We start from the raw sequence: 24309 nt of genomic DNA, 5'->3' as shown, positions 1-24309 counted from the left end.
ACTGACTGACCCTGTAGTACAGGTCCTGGAGATATCAGGACCAGTCAAACTTAGGGATCAAGAATAAAGAGCAAGAGACATAAGGGACCATGACAAACTGAAAAAAAAATCAATTCTTGAAAAATTAACAATGGATTAATATTTGAGAATAAGTGCATTTGTTTGTCAGTTGAACAAAAAGTATTCAGTGACTTCTATATGTAAGAGACTATACTAGGCATTGTGGAGGAGACAAAGATATAAGAAACTTGGATTCTTCCATCAGAATTTACAATTTAGTACATAGATAAAAGGTACATAAATAGGTACAATTTATTTTCCTAGAAAAGGTTGATTATTAAGTAATAGTCTTGAGTTATGACATATTTTGAAGCATTGGTGTCAAACTCAAACAGAAACTGATGCCTGTGGCCATATATTGACTTAGAAAACCACATATTAACATTATCTATGTTGAATTGTATTTTTGCTTATGTTGTTACATATGTTCCAATTGCATTTTAATCTAGTTGGGCCTGCACTGGAGAGTTTTGCAGGTCACGTGGTCTGCAGGCCATGAATTCAATACCTCTATTCTAAAGGACTGGAATTTATGAAGTTAAAGGACTTAGCTGCATTAATTAATGCATTTTTATTCATAAGGCAAAGAAAATAGAAAAAGAATAATAATTTTTTTCAAAGTAAAATTATAATTTTTTTGTCAGCATTTGATGCACCTGGATCTTTGAGTATCTTAGAGCAAGAGAAGCCAGTTGTGTGAGAAATGAGTCATTGGCTCCCTATACAATTGGGCCCTCTGAAAAATATATGTGAATATAACATCCCTTAAGGTGAAGGAGTTCAATACATTCACACCAGTTTTATACGTCCTCATTGGTAAAAACCACACTGAAGAATGCTCTCAGGGAACCCTTTGAGTCTTCCTATAGAATGAAAGTGAAGATAACTATAACTAGCCTATAATTAGAAGGTATAACATGGCTTATGTGCATTATCCATTCAACTCTCTATTTACTTGAACCAAATAGTATTTGGAAACATTGCATATCTTTTTAGAGGAAGTCTAGCTATCAATTATTCAACTACTCAATAAACAAGTGTTATAGCAAAATTACCTTCTACCAATGTAATCCACAATTTGATTGTGATGAGAGGAATTGAAGTAGAATTCACTCTATATTGTATAATATAATAAAAAGATATGAGAAGGATTATAGAGATCATTTTGCCCAGAGGAAGTTAAGTGTTTCCACAAGTGAATAGAAGACTGAGTTTGGAGTCAGGAAGACTTGAGTTCATTTTTTTTTTCTGGAGGGCAATGAGGGTTAAGTGACTTGCCCAGGGTCACACAGCTAGTGTCAAGTGTCTGAGGCTGGATTTGAACTCAGGTACTCCTGAATCCAAGGCCAGTGCTTTATTCACTGTGCCACCTAGCTGCCCCCAAGACTTGAGTTCAAATCTTGTATTTGACACTTAACTAGCTGTGCGACCCTGAGTAGTTCATTTAACTTCTGTCTGCCTCCTTATTTCTCACCTGGCTGTACTACTATGGGACATCTCTGACTTTTTCATCATGCTCCAGGAAGTTTATTCTTTTTTCCTCTTTTAATACTATTTTATTTTATTTTTGACAATTACGTGTAGAGATATTTTTCAATATTCACTTTTGTAAGATTTTGAGTTCCAAATTATTCTCCCCTCTTCTTCCAAAGCCAACAAGTAATTTGATATGTTATACATTATAATCATGTTAAACATATTTCCACATTAGTCATGCTGTGAGAGAAGAATCAGAACAAATGAAAAAAAAAAACCACACAAGAAAGAAGAAACAACAGCAAAAACAAATAACCACAAAAGTGAAAATAGTAGACTTCAATCTGCATTCAGCCTTCATAGTTCTTTTTTCCGGACATGGAGAACATTTTCTGTCTTGAGACTTTTGGCATTGTCTTGTATTATTGTATTGCTGAAAAGAGCTTAGTCTATTACAGCTGATCATCTTACAATGTTGTCGATATTGTGTACAATGTTCTATTGGTTCTGCTCATTTCACTCAGGACCAATTCATATAAGTCTTTTCAGGTTTTTCTGAAATATGCTGTTCATCCTTTCTTATAGCATAAGATATACATTCATATACCACAACTTGTTCAGCCATTCCCCAATTGATGGGCATCCCCTCAATTTCCAATTCCTTGCCACCACAAAAAGAGCAGCTATAAATTTTTTTGTACATGTGGGTCCTTTCCCCTTTTTTATGATCCATTTGGGATATAGACATAGTAGTTATATTACTGGGTCAAAATGTATGCAGTTTTATAGCCCTTTGGGTATGGTTGTAAGTTGCTCTTCAGAATGGTTGGATCAGTTCACAACTCCACCAACAGTGCATTAGTGTTCCAATTTCTGGGAAGTTTGTTCTTGGAAAAACCTCATCATTCTTCACCTCATCTCCTCCTTCTGTCTATCTAATTGGAGGATGGAGCCATGGATGCCAAAATGTCAATTTAAGGAGGAAAATCAGCTCAAACATCTCATTTCTCACCTGGTACACTACTTTGGGAATTTTCTGAGTTTTCCATCATGATACCCATACCTTTTTGCCTCAACCCCCTTCAGCTTCCCATTGTATGTTGTCTTACCCCATTAGATTGTAAATCCTTGAGGGAAGAGACTAACTTTTTTCATATTTATTTGTTAGCATTTAGCACAGTACTTGGTACATGGTGGGTGCTTAACAAATGCTTATTGATTAACTACTTTGGTTTTTGTGAAGTGGGGATAATCATAGAGCTTGCCTCCCAGGAGTATTAAATGAGACAGTATTTGTCAAGCACTCAGCAAGTGTCTGGCATGGAGTAGTTGCTAAATAAATCCTTGAGGCATCTAGGTGGCACAGTGGATGAGTCCTAGATTTAGGTAAATCACTTGATTGTGTATGCCACAGTTTATTCATTTGTAAAATGAACTAGAGAAGGAAATGATAAACTACTTCAATATTTTTGCCAAGAAAATTCCAAATGGGGTCAGGAAAAGTTGAATGCAACTGAAGAACAACAAAACAACAAAAACAAAAGCAAATGCTGTTTTCCTTCTTTCCACCTACTTTACCTTATGGATAAAGGAACCAAGGTTCAGAAATGATTCAACTTGCTGAAAGAAAATCTGGAAGCAGAGGCTATGCTCTGTCTCATGCTCTTTCCATTTAGACAACCTTAAGTTCTAAGAGAATCATAGTATTCTTCATTTGGAAGGGACCTCAGATGTTAGATAAATGCAACCTATACTTGAGTGTGAGTTATCATATCTAGTCTCTTCACCACCCTTCCATTCTGTGGACATATTTCAGTTGTAAAAATTCCTTTAAATAATGTGGCACCTAGAATTGATCATAATACCAGATATATTTCAACAAACATTTTCCATCACTACTTCATAAACTGACAGATCTATTTCTGATATGGTCTCAAGAAGAAGCTTGAATACACCTGCATTTCTATACTATTTAGATTTCATTTCTGAATGATGGATCAAGAAAAATGGTTAAATGGAGTTAAAAAGCTATAGGTTCTTCTTTGGCACCACTGTACAATGGGCCTAGTAGGCACATGTCAGTAATAGCAAGTGAATCTTCTCTGTTTCTAGGTGACCACAAGGGGTAGTTGGTGTTGTTGCTAAGTAGCACTGACCCCATGTAATTTCAATGATTTGGTTAAGTTGTCCTAGAGCAAGTCAGGGAACATAGAGACAGAGAGAGTATGCTCAGTCTTTGTTTGTTTGTTTGTTTGTTTGTTTGTTTGTTTGTTTCTTTCTTTCTTTCTGAATCCAGAGTCAGTGCTTTATCCACTGCACCACCTGGGTACTAGGTGGGCAGTATACTCTTTCAAATTACAAGAACCAGGAAGGGAGAAGGGGAGTATTGATATGATGAGACCTAGTACCTGGAACCTGGGAGAGAGAGGTGGCAGCCAGCAACCATGATGATTGACCAAACATAATTAAACTTGTTATGGTGTATGTATTGGGTCTTAGGAGTTTATTTTCAGACAAATGATCACTCTCTGTTCCTCAATATTTAGTAGCAACAGAATAGATAGCTATATAATACGTGTACCAGTAGATCAGAAAAATGGGGAAAAATATCCCCCACATAAAACTTACATGTCTTATCAAGGTTTCTTAAAGAAGAGCTTTCTCCCTCAGGCTTAAAACATTTAGCACAGTGCCTAGCACATAGTAGGCACTTAATAAATGCTGGTTCCTGGGGAAGCTAGGTGGCACAGTAGATATAGCACCAGCCCTGGCTTCAGGAGGACCTGAGTTCAAACCTGACTTCAGACACTTGACACTAGCTGCTTGACCCTGAGCAAGTCACTTAACCCATATTGTCCTGCAAATAAATAAATAAACAATGAAACAAACAAACGAATGAATGAATGAATGAATGGATAGATAAACAAATAGATGAATGAAAAAATAAATAAAAACAAACAAGCAAATAAAGTGATGAATAAACAAATTAATTAATTAATTGATAGATGAGTAAACAAATAAATAAATAGATATATAAGTAAGTAAGTAAATAAATAAATGCTGGTTCCCTTCCCCATTCCCATATAGGTTCCTTGGTATTATAAGGGGCTAAAATTCTAGCTATACTAACTAAAATCTATTGAGTGGTCACCAATAAATTATAAGCTTTAGCTTATAATTAAATTATAAGCTTTAGCAAGAGTATTTAAGTGTTTAAGTATTTATTAAAGAGCATTAGGATCAGAGAGAAAGGTAAAAACCTAACTATTACTAAGAGACCCCATCATCTGACCCACCATGACGAGGTCAGGAACAAAAAGGACCCTACGTTTCCTCCTTCCTCCCAGAAGCCTCCTGTGTAACTGGGAACATCCCCCATCCACACGCACACATGGCTCCAAGCTAATTGGCTGGTAGCCTTGATTGACAGTACCCATGAGCAAATGTCACTTCCTGACACCAAGGAAAGCCACATGACTTGCCCATAGATGCCTTCTTATGGAGAAGCTTTCCTACAGTAACTCTCCAGCAGGTGGCGTCATTTCAATCATTACAGTATAGAAAGGTCAAAGACATAGGTACTGAAAATTTCTCCCAGAATAATCTAAAGGAAAAATGGCTTACTCAGATTCCAGATTGGGTCTTCCCCAACCATCTGTGCCCAAATTCCCAGATCAGTATGTGAGATACAGCAGAACAAAACAGTATGCCAGGGTTTTTTTGCTTGTATAGTGAATTACTTCCATTTGTGATAGGCATTACTGATGCTTCAGTCTCTACTACTCAAGAATTCCTCACTTCCCCCAAATTTTAAGGTAATGGTGGAGAGATAAAGTTCTTTCTGTTACCTCCACTCATTCATCTACATTTTGGTATCTTTGAGCATTATGGTTGGTTGACCAGAAAAGAAGAAAAGAAAGGTTAGTGAGTTAGCCTCACCCCAGGCTGACCTTAAAATTATATTATTCACTGCATAGAGATGTGGGCCTGTTTGCATAGCCATGAGGGGGTCTGTATAATTTCAGAGCTGCAGTTAGAAAATTAAAAAAAAATTAAAAATATGCTTTTGCTTGTCCGTGGCCTGAATTTCTTAACTCTTAACTTCCTAGAGCTAGACTAAGAATTTTAAAACAGATGTAACCATCATATATTAACATGGAGGGCAAAAATTGGCTAGGGATCCTGTGGATCCTGCTTTGGGCATACACTTCCCTCTGATTGGTACTTTCCTTCCTGCCCCACCCCATTAGAGGAAAGAGAGTGTGCCTGGAGATCCCATACTTAAAGTAACATGACCTGCTACAAACAATAAGGTTAGTGGTTTAGGGGCAGCTAGGTGGCACAGTGGATAGATCACTGGCCCTGGATTCAGGAGGACCTGAGTTCAAATCTGACCTCAGACACTTAACAATTACTAGCTGTGTGACCCTGGGCAAGTCACTTAACCCCAATTGCCTCACCAAAAAACAAAACAAAAAAATTAAAAAAAAAAAAAGGTTAGTGGTTTTAGCTTAAGGACAAACTAGTTTACAGTTTCACATGGGTCCCTTTCCCTGCTCTTTTAAGGCCCTAAAATATAGGTTATTTTAATAAACAATTTTCCCAATTTATTAAGAGTCCAGTTAGGGAAAATCCACAACATTTCACCAGAGATAAAGAATCTAACTTATATAATTTCTGTGTATAAAAACTAGTCACTCCTATCTCCTCTTTAGCACACGTTGTATAGGAATTCAAGCCATCTTGTTTTTGTTGTTACTATTCAGTTGTTTCAATCATTCCTGACTCTCCGTGACCTCATTTGGAGTTTTCTTGGCAAAGAAACTGGAGGTAATGGTTTTCCATTTCCTTTTCCATTTTACAGATGAGTAAACTGAATCCAAAAGGGTTGTGACTTGCCCAGGATCACACAGTAGTAAGTGTCTTGGGTCAGATTTGTGCTCATGTCTTCTCAACTCCAGGCCTGGTGCCACCAGGTCCACCGTGACAGCTGCTCCACCTCAAGACATACTCAAAACAATTAAGTTCAATCTTAGAGTATCTTTAACTTGAGAGTCAGTTTTAAGGTATTATAAAAACAGAAAATAACTAAAAAAGGAACAAGTACTTAGTATATAAACATTTGGAGGAAAGAGGCTTTTTACAAGTTGTATGGATTTTCAGGGAAGAGTAGTTCACCACCCTAGATTCTAAGCAAGCGTCTTCCATTGTTGTTCCTTAATGATAATGTGTCACTGTTCACATCTGCCTTTGCTTACCCTGCTCTCTCTTGGTCTGAATGGTTGACAAATGCCCCCTCTAAAAGAAACTTCAGCACAGTCCTCAAGAACTCCCCAACCTCTTCAACAGAAGTGAGAGGACACTGTCTCTTAGGACTGCAGATCCCAGGGACACTAGGGAAAGTTTCAATAGTATTTCTGCCATGGGAACTTCAATATTCTACCCTACACATAGGAGTATTAAATATATGATTATACATGGTATCATTGATAAAGAATATTCCTGGTATTTTGTTGGTGTAGGGAGATCTCAATATTCCTTTAACAGTGCGGGTCATATTTTGCATAGAACAGTGTTTTTCAAAGTATGGTCGAGGGAACCCTGGGCATCCCTGAGAGTATCTTGGGGGTCTGAATCATCAAAAATATTTTCATAATAGTATCAAAATGTTTTCATTTCTAATACATCGAAAACTGGGAGATACAAATCATACAAACAAAAGATCTTTGGAGTACTGAGACCAAAAAGTTTAAAAATCACTGAGAAAGACTAATAAATTATATCACATGTCCAGGGTCACATAACTAATATATGTCAGAAGCTACATGGTGTTGAACCTAAGTTTTCCTGGCTCTGAGGCCTGGTCTCTGGTCATTATACTATACCACCTCTTGCTGCCCATATATGTGTCATACGGGACAAGATTCATTCAGGGCTTTTGTTCATTATATCACATATTAGGCTGTCTTTTATTTATGAAATGGATCAGCATACAAATACAAGATTACTGGAAAATGTTTCTACTACCTTGGGTAATAAAAGAAGTTGAGGTTTCTGTGACACTAATAAGGTGTACAGTCGTGTATATGGTTGTTTCTTTCTCTCTCTCTCTCTCTCTCTCTCTCTCTCTCTCCCTCTCTTTCTTGTTCTCTCTCTCCCCTCCCTGCCTCCCTCTCCCCTTCCTTCCTTTTCTTTTTTTTCTTTTTTTCTTTTCTTTGTGAGGCAATTGGGGTTAAGTGACTTGCCCAGGGTCACACAGCTAGTAAGTGTCAAGTGTCTGAGGCCAGATTTGAACTCAGGTCCTCCTGACTCCAGGGCCAGTACTCTATTCACTGCACCACCTAGCTGCTCCCTTCCTTCCTTTTCATACTTAAAGGTTACATTGGTTTCTGGTTTTTGTTTGTTTTGTGGGCCAAGTTAAAAAGCTGGTCTCCTAGAAAAGGGAGAAAGTACCATCTGCTGGAAAGCAGAGGGAATTCAGAGAATGGTGAGAACATGAGTAAGCTGGTGGATGAAAAACATCATCCATCATTTAACTGCAGAGACTGGAAAACCAGGCAATATGGGCTACAGAATTCAATGAGGATGGTGGGGAAAATGACATTTACTGGACATGGAAGAAAGCTGCAAGAGATAAACAATATGTCATAGCCTGAAAGGCCATGGCATAGAGTATTGATTGCAGGCCCTACTTAAAGACTTTTGAGTTCAGTTATACTAGCACTATAGCAAATTATTGATGGCATAAATTTAAAACTAGACAAAATTTCTTTAGAAGAACAAAAAATCTAGACTCTAAAGGGAAATAACAAGAAAAGTATGAATGGTGGTGGCATAGAACTATCAGACTTCAAATGATAAAAAGCAATAATCATGAAAACTATTTGGCACGCTCCTCCATCTCCTCCACGTGGCTTCTATTGGTTGGACCAATATGGGCAGTATAGAGGTAGGGATGTTGTATCTAACTGAATCAGTTCTGTATCCTTGCTAAATATAGTTTCCTTACTTAAAATATCCTCCCTCTTCTATAAGATAGCAAACCTTCCTTTGTTAATGATCAAGGGTTCTGGGGCTGTCTCATTTTATTCCAATCTTCACCTTAGGTTTCAGAGTGACTTACTGTCTGCAAGATTGGCTTCCTACAAAGGAAGCTGAGATCCAGATCAGTAATACTCCAATCCTTCTGGTCATGCTTGACTCCTTATCAAGATCCATACCACATTTCCCAAGGAGGATTAGAGAAACAACTATCCGTTGAAATTTAGCAACCACAAAAAGTCATTAACATTCTCAATGACTTTAACCATGCCCTAAATATGATAAATTACTGTTGTTGGTTGGATCTGCATAATTTTTTTATAATTGGTGATTGATCTCCATCCATCAGCTGTGGTATGTCTAGACCTTCTCTAAAGACTTGAATTTGGTTATTGTCTAAAAACTGTGCTGGAGGAATTGTTTGGGATATTTTATGTGGCATTTGCAAGACCACAGAGAACTGTACCAGATGGACTTTATTGTGCAACTTTTTGTTTTGTTTTGTTTTGCGGGACAGTGAGGGTTAAGTGACTTGCCCAAGGTCAGACAGCTAGTAAGGGTCAAGCATCTGAGCTAAGATTTGAACTCATGTCCTCCATTGCTTTATCCACTGTGCCACCTAGCTACCCTTATTGTGCATCTTTCGTCCAAGGCAATAGAGGTGGCATCTATTCCACAGCTCCATTCCAGGAAACTGAGACTATACTAGAACATTGGTTCTTAACCCTTTTTTTTGTATGTTATCTACTCCTTTGGTCATCTAGCCCATCTTAGTTCATGGAGCCTCTTGAAACCTATCCAAGAATCTGTTGGGGACTGTGGTCCCCTGGTTAAGAAACCTTGTTATTACAAGGGATCATGAACCCCAAGGAGTCCTGGGATGGATTTGAAGGCTGTTCATGAACTTGGATAGGGGAAAAAAAACTATCTTTATTTTCACTAACTTCAAAATGAAATTATGTCATTTCCTTAAATTATTTGAAAACAACATTTTAAGGAGGGGTCCATAGATTTCACTAGATGGACTATATATACATCAACATGTGTATGTATGTATGTAATATGTGTATGTGTGTTATCTATATATGTATGTGTGTGTGTGTACATACACACATATATGAATGGCAGGACAAATAATTGGGATTCTTTTAAAATATATATGAATTGGAGAGTCCTTTTTATGTAGTTCAACGTTAGGCACAGCCAGACATTTTGTAGGAGTCTTTCCACTTGTACTTCTGAAGGGCGTCTCTTCAGGCATCCAGATATCTCCTTGCCAACCCAAACAATGAGCAAGTAAGGCTGGAATGGGACCTATTGTTGGCCAATCAGTGAGAGCCAGAGTGATTTGGGTTTGAAGGCATAGTCAAGTAGCTCCATTTGAATCCCAATGGGCTTTATCAAAACCTGGTTTATTGGAGCTATATTTCAAGAAGTTATTATAGAATATAAGTGATCAAAACCACATGTAAAGATATAACTCCCCACGTGGAGAGAAGGAAGAGGGGGGAAAGGAGATGGAGGGGGGAGAGGAAAAAAATACCTGCATTGCCTAACTGGAACTGGCCAGTTGGGTAAATGATACGGTAAAGAAATAAATGATTACTCTATCTTATTTATGTGAACCCTTATAGTTACTGAATAACTTCTCAAAAAAAATAAATAAATAAAAGAAGACAGAGGAAACAGGAACTGAACTTTCCCAACTCCGCCCAGCTATTTTTATAGGGGGAAGGGAAACAGAGGATGCAGGCCAATGGACAAACAATAGGGGCTCCCAGCAGCAAAAGGAGTCTTGCTGATAAAACAAGGACATTAGGGAAATCCTCCCAGGCCTGTGGCATTTGACAGGTGTCTTTGTGAAGTGCATGCCAGAGAAAACCTGGATTTTCTGGCACACTAAATGCTTAGCGTGCATCGGCTTTGAAGCCAGGAGAGTCCATGTTGGCAGATGTCCCAAGAGCCCAAGTGGTAGGATATACCTGCAGGCAATAATCCTGAGCCTCCTCTGCCCAGCCCTGACTTCCTGAAGGGGGAGATAAGAAACCACTGGTTTAACTCACTATATTTACTAAACAATACTTCCCAAGGCTCAGGGCCTCTATCAGAGAGTGCACATACACAGGCTTCTCCCAGATTTCTACATTCCAGGGAAACCTTTCATTTTACTTAAACAAAAAAGTCTTTTGTAGATGAGAAAGTTAAGGGGCTTGATTCCAAAGATTACAGTTTCTATAAGTGATTATGCCCATGAAGAGTGGTATCTTAAGAAGTTTATACTTATTTTTCTAACACAAGGGTTTAGATGCATTCATTCATTTCTTCCTGTTCTCTCAATTGTTGATAATGAGTTGAAAGTAGAAAGTGAATGATGCCTGGAATGAGAAATATTTTCATTTTTGTCAGAAAGATGGAAGTGGAATGAATGTTTGGTGAGTATTATTACTACTACCATAGCTACTACTACTATATTCATTATATAATTACATATTTAATTTTTAAATGACTTCCAACAAATTACTTAATCTTCCTGGGCCTCAGTTTCCCCAACTATAAAATGAGGAAGATTGGGTAGAAGGCCTATGAGATCCCTTTCATTACCAGATCTGTAATCTCTAAAGCCAGATCTTAAGTTTATGAAGCTATTCATTTAACAAGTAATTACTATGTTCTGAACTGCTGAATAAAGACAAAAATGAAACAATCTCTTCCCTGAAGGAGTTTATATTTTATTGGGAGAATACATCATGTACATGTATACAGAAAATTAAACAAATTAGATAAAAAATAATTTCAGAGGGGAGCTTTTAGGTACTTGATTAGTATAAGATGAAATCTCATCATTTAGTGTACATAGATCCTTCTCATACAAACCCACCAAAATGAAGGGGCCTAAATTGGTAATGATTTCCCTAGAGCAGTAATAATCCTGGTTATTTGCAATTGTTTTTTAAAAGTATTTATTTTTTCCAATTATATGTAGTTTTCAATTTTCATTTTTTGTAAGATTTTGAGTTTCAAAATTTTCTCCCTCCCTCTTCCCCCTTCCTGAAGCCAGCAAGCAATCGGATATAGGTTTTACATTACAATTGTGTTAAACATATTTCTACATCAGTCATGTTGTGAGAGAAGAATCAGAACAAAAGGGAAAAAACACAAGAAAGAAGAAACAAAACAACAACAAACTAGTGAAACTAATATTCTTCAATCTGCATCCAGACTCCATAGGTCTTTTTTTTGGATGTAGAGAACATTTTCTATCATGATTCTTTTGGCATTGTCTTGGATCATTGTATTGCTGAAAAGAGCTAAGTCTATCACAGCTGATCATCACACAATGTTGCTATTACTGTGTACAACCTTCTCCTGGTTCTGCCTACTTCACTCATTATCACTTCATTTAAGTCTTTCCAGGTTTTTCTGAAATCTGCCTGCTCATTATTTCTTACAGCACAATAGTATCCCATTACATTTATATACCACAAATTGTTTAGCCATTCACTAATTGATGGGGATCACCTCAATTTCCAATTCTTTGCCACCACAAAAAAAGCAGCTATAAATATTTTTGTACGTGGCAGTCCTTTTCTTTTTTTTTAATGATCTCTCTGGGATATAGAGCTAGTAGTATTATTGCTGGGTGAAAGTGTATATTTGCAATTGTTTTATAGGACTTCTGGGTATTACAGTATTAGGATGTATTTTTTTTAAAGAGGAGGATACTGGATCCTAGAGCCTGGGAGGCTCAGATTAGGTTTCCTATAGGAGGTGGTTTAAGTTGAGTTTTGGAGGAAGGTAAGGGAGGGATTCTAAGAGTAGAAGGTGGGGAGTGACTATATTACAGGGGTAGGGGTATATAATCTATACATAGGTATAAAGGTAGAAGATGGGGTGTCTTGTATGAAAAGGCCAATTTGAATATGAGACCCAATCAATCAACAAACATTTATTAGGTCTCTATTATTTTCCAGGTCCTGTGCTAAAGATATAAAGTATGAAAAATGATTATTTTTCTTTGTTATTAACAACTAATTATTATATTAGGCCCAACATTTTTCTGCTTTTCTACTTCCTCATCCAGAAACCAACCAGTTTGTGAAATCATTTTAAAGTACTTACCCAACCAGGATGGCTGAGATCTAATCAAAGACAATAAAAGAATTTTTTTTTTAAGTTTGGGTTAATGGGTGCATTCCTCCTTATTGTGTTTGCTCAGACAGGTCTAGGAAAATGTGGATCCTCCCCTGTGTAAGACAAATGATATGGGAATTGATAAGTCTCTTTGACCAAGACTTGGGTGACCCAAGTCATATACCCCAAGACCCTCATTAGAATATAGACCACCCTTTCATTGTATTATTCATTCTCATTAATTTGTTAACCAATCAGAGTTGATTACCACCCTGTAGATCATCAACTTTTCCAAGGGGATAAAAACTGTGAGCCCATCACCATGAGGGGTCTTTGGTCTAAGAGAGAGATGGCCAAATTGCTGTTCTTTCATTAAAATGCAGGCATTATCAATAAAATGATTAAATGGCACAAAACCTATATCACTCAGAACCTTTTTAAACATTACAAAAAGAAAAGGAAAAACAGTTCCTGCTCTCAATGAACCCATTCTAATGGAGGTAATGCATGTATATAACCAGATACACACAAGATGTATACACTGTGCATGGAAAGTTGACTTAGAGAATGTGATGTTTAAAATCTAATGTGGTTCCTTACCTGCACCCCCCCAGTTTTGGGGGGAAATTGGCTAAGAGCACTGATAAATTCAGCAAGAGTTTAGACCTTTAAGGCTTTATTAAAGTGTATTAGAAGTTAGCGAAGAGAGAGTCAGTATGGCCAGAGAGAAACCCTTGCTTTTCCTAGCAGTCTACTTGAAGTCCCTCACCACGTCAAAGTCCTGGACAGAAAACAGGACCCTCATTTATTATGTCTCCTGCCACCAAGCCAGTTCCAGACAAAAGGAGTCTGATTCAGCAAGCAAGCCTCACCTTCCTACTTCTTGTCTCCCTCCCCAAAGGGGGAGGTCCTTTAAGCTGATTGGTTGAGGGCCATCTCTTGCTGACATCAGTAGTCCAAAGCCTTTGAGAACAACACCCCACTCAGAGCCAGCCAGGCATTGGTCACAATTTAATCATTCTTAAGTAGGTTATCAGTCAGTTTCTCAGTCTCACCCAATTCAAGCAATTCAAAATCAATCGTCAGGTGGGGCCCCTGGGAGTCTGCAGGCATTAACAGCTGAGAAGATAGAGAAAGTCCTTTTGCAAAAGCCAATACTTAAATTTAGTTTTGATGGAAACCGTATTCTTATAGGTATATACATATTCATGTACACAATGTACTCATGCACTTACATATACATATATGTACAAATATACATATACAGATATGCACCTGCATACATGCATACATACACATTTATGTACATACATATATGTGCACATGCATACTCAAACGAATGTGTATGTGTATATACATGTATGTATATGTACACATTTCTGTGTATATGTATGTGTGCATTTGAGTGCATATGAATCTGTATTTTTTTTTTAAGTAAGAAAGTAGAGCCAAAAGATGAGAGTATACCTTAATATGGGCTATTTTATTTTTATATTTTGAGTTTTCTTCTAATCACTATATCACATAGTTGAAATACTGACTGAATGAGAAAAGATACTCTGTCCATCCTAACATCCCCTTCCTACCCAGTTTTAGTGTAATTTTATTTTTCAAAATTTCTACATGGGAGTAGAAGAGGGAAACCCGAGATAATACAATCCACTACATGGATGGTGCCAAAGAAATGTAAAGCAGCACTATGAAGTAAATATACATAAAAGAAAAGAATCGTTTTCTGTACACTGATAGCAGAGAGGATTTTTCAAAGAACTTTTTTTTAATTCTGAAATTAACAATGTTGATAGACATGAGCATTTCTACACATAAACAACAGAAAAAGAGGTGGCACAACAAAGAGTACTGAGTCCAGTCCGGAAAGTTTTGAGTTCAAATTCAGCTTCAGATATTTCCTCCCTGTGTGACCCCGAGGCAAGTCACTTATCTTCTTTTTACCTGAATTTTCTATACCGTAAAATGGGTCTAATAACAGCACTCACCTCATAGGGTTTTTGTAAGGATCAAATGAGATATTTGTAAAGTGCTTAGCACAATGCCTAGCACATGGTAGGAGCTATATAAATGTTATTATTATTTTAATTATAAGCCATGAATCTCTATTATGTACAGCTTGTGTTTTTTTTTAAGTAGCATATATTAAATTAAAATGATAGTGCCAACTCTTCCCAGCTTGTCTGGGTGCCTTTATGAATTTCCTTCTGCTCTCTCCTATGCATTTTCAAAGATATCTCATTGATGCTTCTCCATTGCATTTATATATCACAATTTGTTTAGCCCAGATGGGCTCTCATTTTTTCTCATTTCCTTATTATAACAAAAAGTGGTATATATGTAAATTTTTCTACATGTCTGTCCTTTCTAACTGCCCTTGACTTCTTTGGGGTATATACTTTGGAGTAGTATTATTGGTTCTAAGAGAATGTACAGTATAGAGACTTTTGAAGTATAGTTCCAAATAAACTTTCCAGAGGGATTTGATCTATTCACAGTACATTTGTGTGTCTAAGTATGTGCTTGCCAATGATTGTTTCCTGTTTTTTTCATCTTTGTCATTCTGATGTGTATGAGACAGAACCTAAGAACTGTTTTCTCTAATTATCATTGATTTGAAGAATACAAAGGATTTTGTAGCTAGTTCAGCTAGATTTTATACTTAAGGATTCATTAGCTAGTTTTCACAATTTTCTTGGGCCTGTCTCCTAACATTTAAAAAAAAAAAGATTATTTGAGCTAAATGAGATTCGAATTTCCTCTAAGCTTGAGAGAAGAATCTGTCTTTTATCTTTGTATTTCTGGAAGATTGTAGGTGCTTGCTGACTGACTATGATTTTATGATTACTTAATTTCAAAGTGAAATGGACATGGCAACAATTACAGGCAATTCCTACCACCAGTCAAGTATGCTTCTGTTTTATTGGAAGAAACAGGAACCATTTAAAATGGGGACTTGGCTGCTACAAATTCTTTTGCACATAGAAATGTGATCCAGTCATAACACTGAATACAGTATGGAAAGAAAGGGAAATGCACTTAGCAGATGGTACTCACTTTAACCCATTGCATAAGAAATATCCTACTTATCATTCTTTCCTCTAAATGCTCTCAAAGTGAAGATAAATATCTTCTGCAATATGGAGACAGCATAGTGTACCAACAAAAAATCAAGATAGACTCAAGCATACCCTGTCTCTGATATATACTAGTAGTGGGTCCATGGGCAAACAGCCATTTTTAACCTTGCTGAGATATAGTTCTCTACTATGTATGATGGGACCCATAATATCCATTTGGACCTATTTCTCAGGGTTCTCATGAGGATCAAAGGAGATAAGGTATACTTTGCCAAGGACAATTAGGTGGCACAGTGGATTGAGTGCCAGGTTTAAAGTAAAGAAAATGAGTCTTCCTGAGTTAAAATCTGGCCTCAGATACAGTAGCTATGTGACCCTGGGCAAGTCACTTAACCTTATTTGCCTCAGTGCCCTCACCTGTAAAATGAGAAGGAGAAGGAAATGTCAAACCATTTCAATATCTGTGTCAAGAAAACCCGAAATGGGGTCATGAAGAGTCAGAAATGACTAAACTAAATATTTGCCAATCATAGAGTGATATATACAAGCCAGGTATTATCAGTATCCAACCAGAAACCAGTGCTTTCTCTAACTCATTAAAATCTTATCTTCCTTTATTTATGCCCAGGTATCATGATGTTGTTTTTTAGCTATTAATTACCCAAAGCTCTGTTGAACTGGTTTTCTATTAGCATTTGCAGTTTGGCAAGTCAATTAAGTAATTCTAAACTTCATTCTTTTCTCTGTCAAATTATACATCTAATAAAGTACCACAGTTGCTCTTGATAGGAAAATGTGGTCACAGTTATTAGTCCTTGACTCATTATCAGTGTGCTTTACTGATTCTTATCTTGGAAAAAGTTGATGATCTTCAAGTTAACCCTGCCCCCTTGCTCCTAAAACACATACACACACATGTATGCACATGGCATGCAAGGTGTGTTATATAAATTACTACTCCTTTTTTTATCAGGGCAATGAGGCTTAAGTGACTTGTCCAGGGTCACACAGCTAGTAAGTGTCAAATATCTGAGGCTGGATTTGAACTCAGGTCCTCCTGAATCCAGGGCCAATGCTTTATCCGCTGTGTCACCTAGCTGCCCCAAGTATTTTTATACAGATATGTCCCTGTCAGCTAGGTGGGAAAGTGAACAGAGCACTGGGCCTGGAGTCAGGAAGACCTGAGTTCAAATTCAGCCTCAGACACTTACTAGCTTAGTGACCCTGGGCAAGTCACTTAAATTCTATTTGACTTAATCTGCTGGAGAAGGAAATGGCAAACCACTCCAATATCCTTGCCAAGAAAAGCCCATGGACAGTATGGTATCACAAAGAGTAGGTAATAACAACATATTTCCCTGTCATTTTTTTTTCTTTTAGCAGATATTATTTTAACCAATCTGCTCACACAGAATAGCCTAACTAACATGTATCCTTCACTTTTCATATGGTATATTGTAGTATGACCACTGCTCTTTGTGCTAGAGAGTTATTTAGGGAGGCAGTGGTATGAGAACAATGATAGTTTTTTGAATGTGTGTGTGTGTGTGTGTTTTCAAGTCTGAGGGTTATAGCCATTCCAAAGAACAAGAATTCTTATTAAAGCAAAGGACGTTTATTTCTCCCTCCTTCCACATCTATCTTCCAGGATGCTCCTTTGTGACTTCATTTCCTATTTGTCAGTCTTTGTTGTTGTTGTTGTTGTTTTATCATTCTTTTGTGCCATCATTTTTTGTTGGAGGGAGGGAAGAATAAAGAAAGTAAGATGAACAAGAACCTCAAATTCAAGAGGCCCTTTTCTTAACCTTTGTTATTACAATCTCTAGTGAAGCTTTCAAATACTTAGATGTAGCTATGACCACTTCTGAAATGTTCCTAATATGCTTTGAGCATCACGGTATAAGCACATTGATTGTGAATGCCCCTATGCACCATAGGGACATTTATATAGAGAAAAATAAATAATTGTTCTGTTTTTCCACCACTCTCATTTTCAGATGCATTCTTTCTCCAACCCAGTAAGTCACCTTTTGAAACAGAGATTAAGAAAGAAAGAAATGCCAACTAAAAAGTCAATTATGTCTGAAAGCATATTCCACACTTTTAGTTCTCCATCTCTTAAAAAAATGTATGTTTTCTAAATCTTCTCTGAGGCTAAACTTGGTCATTATTCTTCCCATCCCCTATTTATGCTGGATAGGATTTTTGATGTCTCTCCTTACTTCATACTGCATCAATTCACAAAAGTCTTCCCATTCTTCTATGAATTAATTATATTGGGCATAATAGCAAGAAAGCTAACCTTTAACCTAGAAAGACCTGGCTTCAAATCATAACTCTAAAACAAACTTTCCATGTGACCTTGTGCAAATCGCTTATCACTTCTTTAAAACTACAAATTGCAGAGAAGGGACCAACTTCATTGTTAAGGGAAGTTTCCTCACTTGCAATTTCTGTATATTATGAAATCACAGGTCCACTCCCTACCAATATCCTAGTCTGTATCATGTGTCCTACCCTGTCATGCCATAATACTGTTCTATTACTTTTATCTCCTATTATTAATTTAACCCTTCCCCAATAAATGTGCTTAATACAATAGCGGTTTGCTGTTGTTTTTTTTTAAAGATACAAGCAAGGGGGCAGCTAGGTGGCGCAGTGGATAGAGCACTGGCCCTGGATTCAGGAGGACCTGAGTTCAAATCCGGCCTCAGACACTTAACACTTACTAGCTGTGTGACCCTGGGCAAGTCACTTAACCCCAATTGCCTCACCAAAAAAAAAAAAAAAAAGATACAAGCGAGCCACCTACAGATTTCCCATTGCCCTCAAAAGGACCATTTTAAATGTTAAGAAAGCAAGCAAAATTGCTGTTAGCTAAACATTTAATTAATGCTTATTATAGTGAGCACATTTAATTTTAGACAAACCAAATTCATGATCCAGTAGAGTTGTTTTTCTTATATACTGGATATATATATTTTATAGTACATTGGAGCCCCTTGTTTGATTCATGTGTACAGTACATTTATGATCATTTTATAAGTCTTGGGATAGAATATTTTAGAGACTTATCATTGCATCCTTTGTGATACATTTTATGCTTTTGCTTTTGCATATATGGGTGGTCATAGCTATCATTTATTTGAAGCTGGGTTCAGGAAAATCATCTCTAATTAAGATGCTGCTATTCTGTTTCACGATATAGCAAAAATATAGGTGGATGCTCTGGGGAAAAAGTGAGCCAACACTTCAGGTGGTCCCTGCTTGCGTACACCACACATTCAAGAACACATCTTAAAATGGATCACTAGCAAGTAAAATTCTGACTGCCCATGAATTATTGCCTCTATTTGCTCAGATACCAATGAGAACTGTCAAATGAGCAGATGAAGGCAGCCTGAGGTGAAGTACAGATCTTATTAAGCAGCACAGAAGAGGTGGGAGCTACATGTGCTAAGGGCATGAGCTTATTTGTCTGGAAATCAGAGATGGCAATTCTGAAATGTCATTGCTACTCCTGAATTTCAACAAAATATAAGGAGATTCTTTTGTTTATACCAAAATTTACTTTTGTTTTGATGGTAGATATTGGGAAAATAAAGACAGTAGTGAAATTGTCCAGTCTAAATTTCCAAGGAACTTAGAATCTAAGCAAAGGACACAATTTGGGGGTGCGACACACATATACATACATACACACAAATATACATATATGCACACATATATAATATATTACATATATTATATACATGTTTACACAGTGTATGGGTATAGGTGTGTGTATATATGTGTATGTATATGTATGGATGCATGCATGCATGCATGCATGTAGTTATTCCTTCTACTACACAGGAATTTGGGGCAGAGTTCCCCTGTGGTCTGGAAAATATGAATCAAATTTTTGACCATCTCTTCATAGCAGAGAAAAAGTCTAGATTATTATGGCATTAAAAGATAAAATATGTTGATATTTTATAATGCTATACATATCTTTCATGCATTTCTGAGTTTTTAAACTTTTTCTGTGTCATTTGCCGGCCTTCATGTGTCATCTGAAACTTCTGTAAAACTCCTCACAAATGACCATTTAATTTCTTATGTTGACCTGTGATATATTGAAACTGCAATGAGGAAAAGCTCAGTGTTTAAGGCATAACTGTACACAAAATAGAGAGAAGTTCAGCACCTTGTTTTCCCTAAGTGGGGAGGACTTCTCTCTTTAGGAATTGATGGTAGGTAGCCACATGGTATGGGATGATTTGAGGGGCTCTGAGAAAGCTCCTAGACTCACAGTAACCCCTCTTCTAGGTATCACATTGTCTGAAATGCCATTGGTGGGTCATTCCCTTGGGGCCATTGCCTCTTCAATTGTTTTTCAGTGCAGATATCTCTAGGAGAGGTCAGTAGTATGAAATAGGGAGAGAGGTATTTAAAGATTCTGGTAGTAGTTGGTATGTCTTGAGAAGGAGTTGATATGACCAAGGATCTTGAAGTTTTGAGAAGGAGCTCAACATAAAAAAGTCAGGGAATATTGATGTTTAGGTTCATATTAAAAAAGAAAATTTTTTTAAAATGAAGAAGTCAAGGTACAGATGAGTTCAAAGGTCACTTCCCTTTGAATCTATGATGCTATGACTATACATACTGGTTGAAATAATCCAAAGTATTAATAATTTCTAAATCAATACATGTAAGGAAATTGCATTTCCATATCCTGATGCATATATGTATATATATATATATATATATATATTGGCTGGGCAGTGAGGTTTAAGTGACTTGCCCAGTCACATAACTAGTAAGTGTCAAGTGTCTGAGGCCAGATTTGAACTCAGGTCCTCCTGAATCCAAGGCCAATGCTTTATCCACTGTGCCACCTAGCTGCCCCCAATACCTATATCTTGATGGTAGTCCATAGCATCTATCTCCCTACTTCCCAACCTCAACCATCACCTCACACAATAAAGTGTCCTACAGTCTGTGAAGCCTAACATTTCACAGTTTCCCAGTTAGTCAGAAAACATTTCTTAAGCACTCACTATGTGCCAGAACTGTGCTAAATTCTGGGGATACAAAGATAGGTAAACAACAGACCTTATTCATAAGGAGCTCACATTTCAGTTGAGGAGACAATACAGAAACAACTAAGTACAAACAAGCTTCACATAAATAACTGTACAAACAAATGGAAGGTAATCAATAGAGAGAAGCCTTAAAATTTAAGGGGATTGGGGCAGCTAGATGGTGCAGTAGATAGAGTACCAGCGCTGGAATCAGGAGTACCTGAGTTCAAATCCAGCCTCAGACACTTAATACTTAACTAGCTGTGTGACCCTGGGCAAGTCACTTAACCCCAATTGCCTCACTAAAAAAAAAAAAAAATTAAGGGGATTGTGAAAGATTTCCTGTTGAAGGTAAGATTTAAGCTGGGACACAAAAGAAGTTAAAAAAAAAACAGGAGGTGAAGAAAACATCTCAGAATGGGAAATGGAATATCTTGCCCTAGGCTCACCAGTATCACTGGATCACAGGGTAAATGGAGGAGAAGCAGTGTAAAATATAGGTAGATTGGAAAGGGAGAAATGAGAAGGTTAAGAAGCACTTTGAATGAACAACAGAGGAAGATCACTTGAGCAACTGAGTGAAAGATGAACTAGAAGAGGGAGAGACTTGAGGCAGGGAGACCAACTATCAGGTTATTGTAATAATGAAGGCATAGGGTGATGAGAGCCTGGACCAAAATTGCAGCACTGGTAGAATCAAAGGGAACATGCATGAATGATGTTTCAAGCATAATATGGCAACAAATTGGACATGGGGGTGGTGAGAGAGAGTGCAGATTCGAGGATAACACATAGGTTTTGAGCCTGCATGATTGGGAGGAGCACTTTCAACAGCGATAAAGAAATTAGGAAAAGGGAAGGTTTGGCAAGGGTAAAGATGAATTGAATTTTGGACATGTTGAGTTTATGATCCTATGGGACATCAGTTTGACGTGTTCAATAGGTAGTTGGAGATGAAAGAGGTAAGTAGAGAGGTTAAGGACTGATAAGTGGATTTACGAATTATCAGCATAGAAACAACAATCAAATCCATGGGAGCTGATGAGACTGCCCTCTCAAACTTAGTTTGGGCAAAGTTTTTAACTCTGTTCTCCACAGCCCAGATGGAAAACCAAATTTGATAAAATAATTGTGACTGATTTACGTAATGAATGCTGTATTTTGAGTGACTTTTAGAGAAAATTAAATTTTATTTCCCCTTTGAAGTCTTTCTCCAAATGCTTCATCACTGAATGGAGGTAGAGTTGGATTTTCAAAGCCTATGCTATTGGAATGCAAGTAATGTCAGGTTTTATCAAGGTGGAAACCATCCTAGCATCATCGATTTATTGTTGATGAAGAATTCAGAGATCAGCTATTTCTTTTACTCCCTTCTTTTACAAATGAGCAGACAGGGGGGCAGCTAGGTGTCTTAGTGGATAAAGCACTGGCCCTGGATTCAGGAGGACCTGAGTTCAAGTCTGGCCTCAGACACTTGACACTTACTAGCTGTGTGACCCTGGGCAAGTCACTTAACCCTCATTGCCCCGTAAAAAAAATTTTTTTAAAAAGCAGACAGGCTTAGGGAGGATTTCTTTAGAGTCACATAATGGGAGGGCTAAGATTCAGATGCTGGTTCTCTAAGTCGAAATGAAGCACTTGCTGTTGTGGTTAATACTGCTGCTGCTGGTGTTGTTTTGTTTTGTCGTCCACCACTGCACTATGCTGTCTCCTATTGAAAATAGATTGCAAAGTCCTTAGCTAATGCCCAGCCCAGTTCAGTTAATGGAAACTCATAAACCAAAAAGTTGTATAACAGGTGAGTATAGATACATACATTCATACATACTTACATACATACATTATCTGTGTGTACATCAATCAATCAATTAATTTTTTGTTTATTTCTCTGTTTATTTATTTATTTTGTCACAGTGACTTATGAAGCCATCTACTGAGGCGTCTACTGGTTTGTTTCTCTCTTGATGAAGAAGTATCTACACTGATGAAACCAAGGATCTTTGGAAATATTGAAGAAATAAAAGTTCTTAAAAACATTTTCAAGTAAAACTCTCTGATGATCTAAAATAATCAATTTTTCAAAGCTGACTTATTTGACACCCACTGAATTACATTCTGAAAGATTTAGAAGCAATGGGGATCCAACCAATTCACAGAATGAGAATTAAAAAAAGAAAAAAAGGCCTCCCACCTTACATCTGCCAATGGTACTGCTTGCCAAAAGTCATAATCCTACAAAACTGGAAATCCCTCACCCAGATGCACTGAACACATAGGCCTTGGCAGGCTTGCTGAATGAGCTGGCCTCAGAAGGGCAGAATTTCTAATAAGCTGAATATATTTTGAGAGCATGTGGTCAGCATTCTTGGAAATTTGTGATTACAGCAGCCAGGTCTGGTGCCATATCCTGTTACCCTTTCCAGAACCTGCAAATGAACAGTGGGGCCTAATAAGGAGGACAAGCTAGGGACCGTCCTCAAGGTGCACTGCTACTTCTTTTCCTTAGATGTGATTGTGTGGAATGACAGGCCCACAAATGCCAGGAGCACAGAGATGTAGCAACAAGAAAACTGTGCTGGGCACTTCCATTCCAACCATTTAGCCCACATTGTTCAGGCAGATGTCAGATTGAACAGATGAGCCATGTCAGGAAAAAAAACAAAAAACAAAGAAAAAAACCTCAGTTGAGGGCCAAGTTGGTAGGGAAAGGAATTCCAGAGAAACCAGCCCTCAATAGATCATTTCTCATATTCATTACTGGGTTAAGCTTATGACATTGTGATTAGACTTGTATTTCCTATACCCTAAAAGAATGACGCTCCTGAAGTACATACCCTTTGTGGCTAGTAAAGTAAATATATTTGTTTTTGTTTTTGTAGTAAAGTAAATATAATGCTGTTGGTGGCAAATGTCCTTCTTTTTCCTACCTGGATCTTTTGTATTATACTTATCTCTGTGTCCCATCCCTTTGCTAGACTATACACTCTATAAATATTGTCTTAGCACTTCATAATTTGCATGAGGTAGGAGCATGGTCAATGTTGGTTGGATTAAATTGAACATCAGTTTCATCCTAACCTGATCAGCTTTAAAACTAGTAGTCCTCCCTCTGTTGATCGTCTCTGGATTGTCCAGTATTTATCTTGTTTGTATGTAGTTGTCTTCATGTTGTCTGCTTCATTTGATGTTGAACTTCCTGAGAGCAAGGACCATCTTTTGCATTTCTCTGTGTCCCCAGAACTTTATACATTGTCTGGAACATAGCAGGTGTATAATAAATGCTTGTTGACTCGATTTAGCAATCATCAATATATTTGCTAACTAACCACATAAAGGAAAAAAATGGATAAAGAATATCTATTGTCCGGATTATGATATCTAGTTAGATTGATGACCTGGAGTGCTTATCCATCAGTGAATAAAATCTGGGACAGACACTCAAAATG

This window comes from Dromiciops gliroides, chromosome 6 (genome assembly GCF_019393635.1).
Source record: "Dromiciops gliroides isolate mDroGli1 chromosome 6, mDroGli1.pri, whole genome shotgun sequence".
Lineage (NCBI taxonomy): Eukaryota > Metazoa > Chordata > Mammalia > Microbiotheria > Microbiotheriidae > Dromiciops > Dromiciops gliroides.
Note: the sequence above shows the minus strand (reverse complement) of the source record.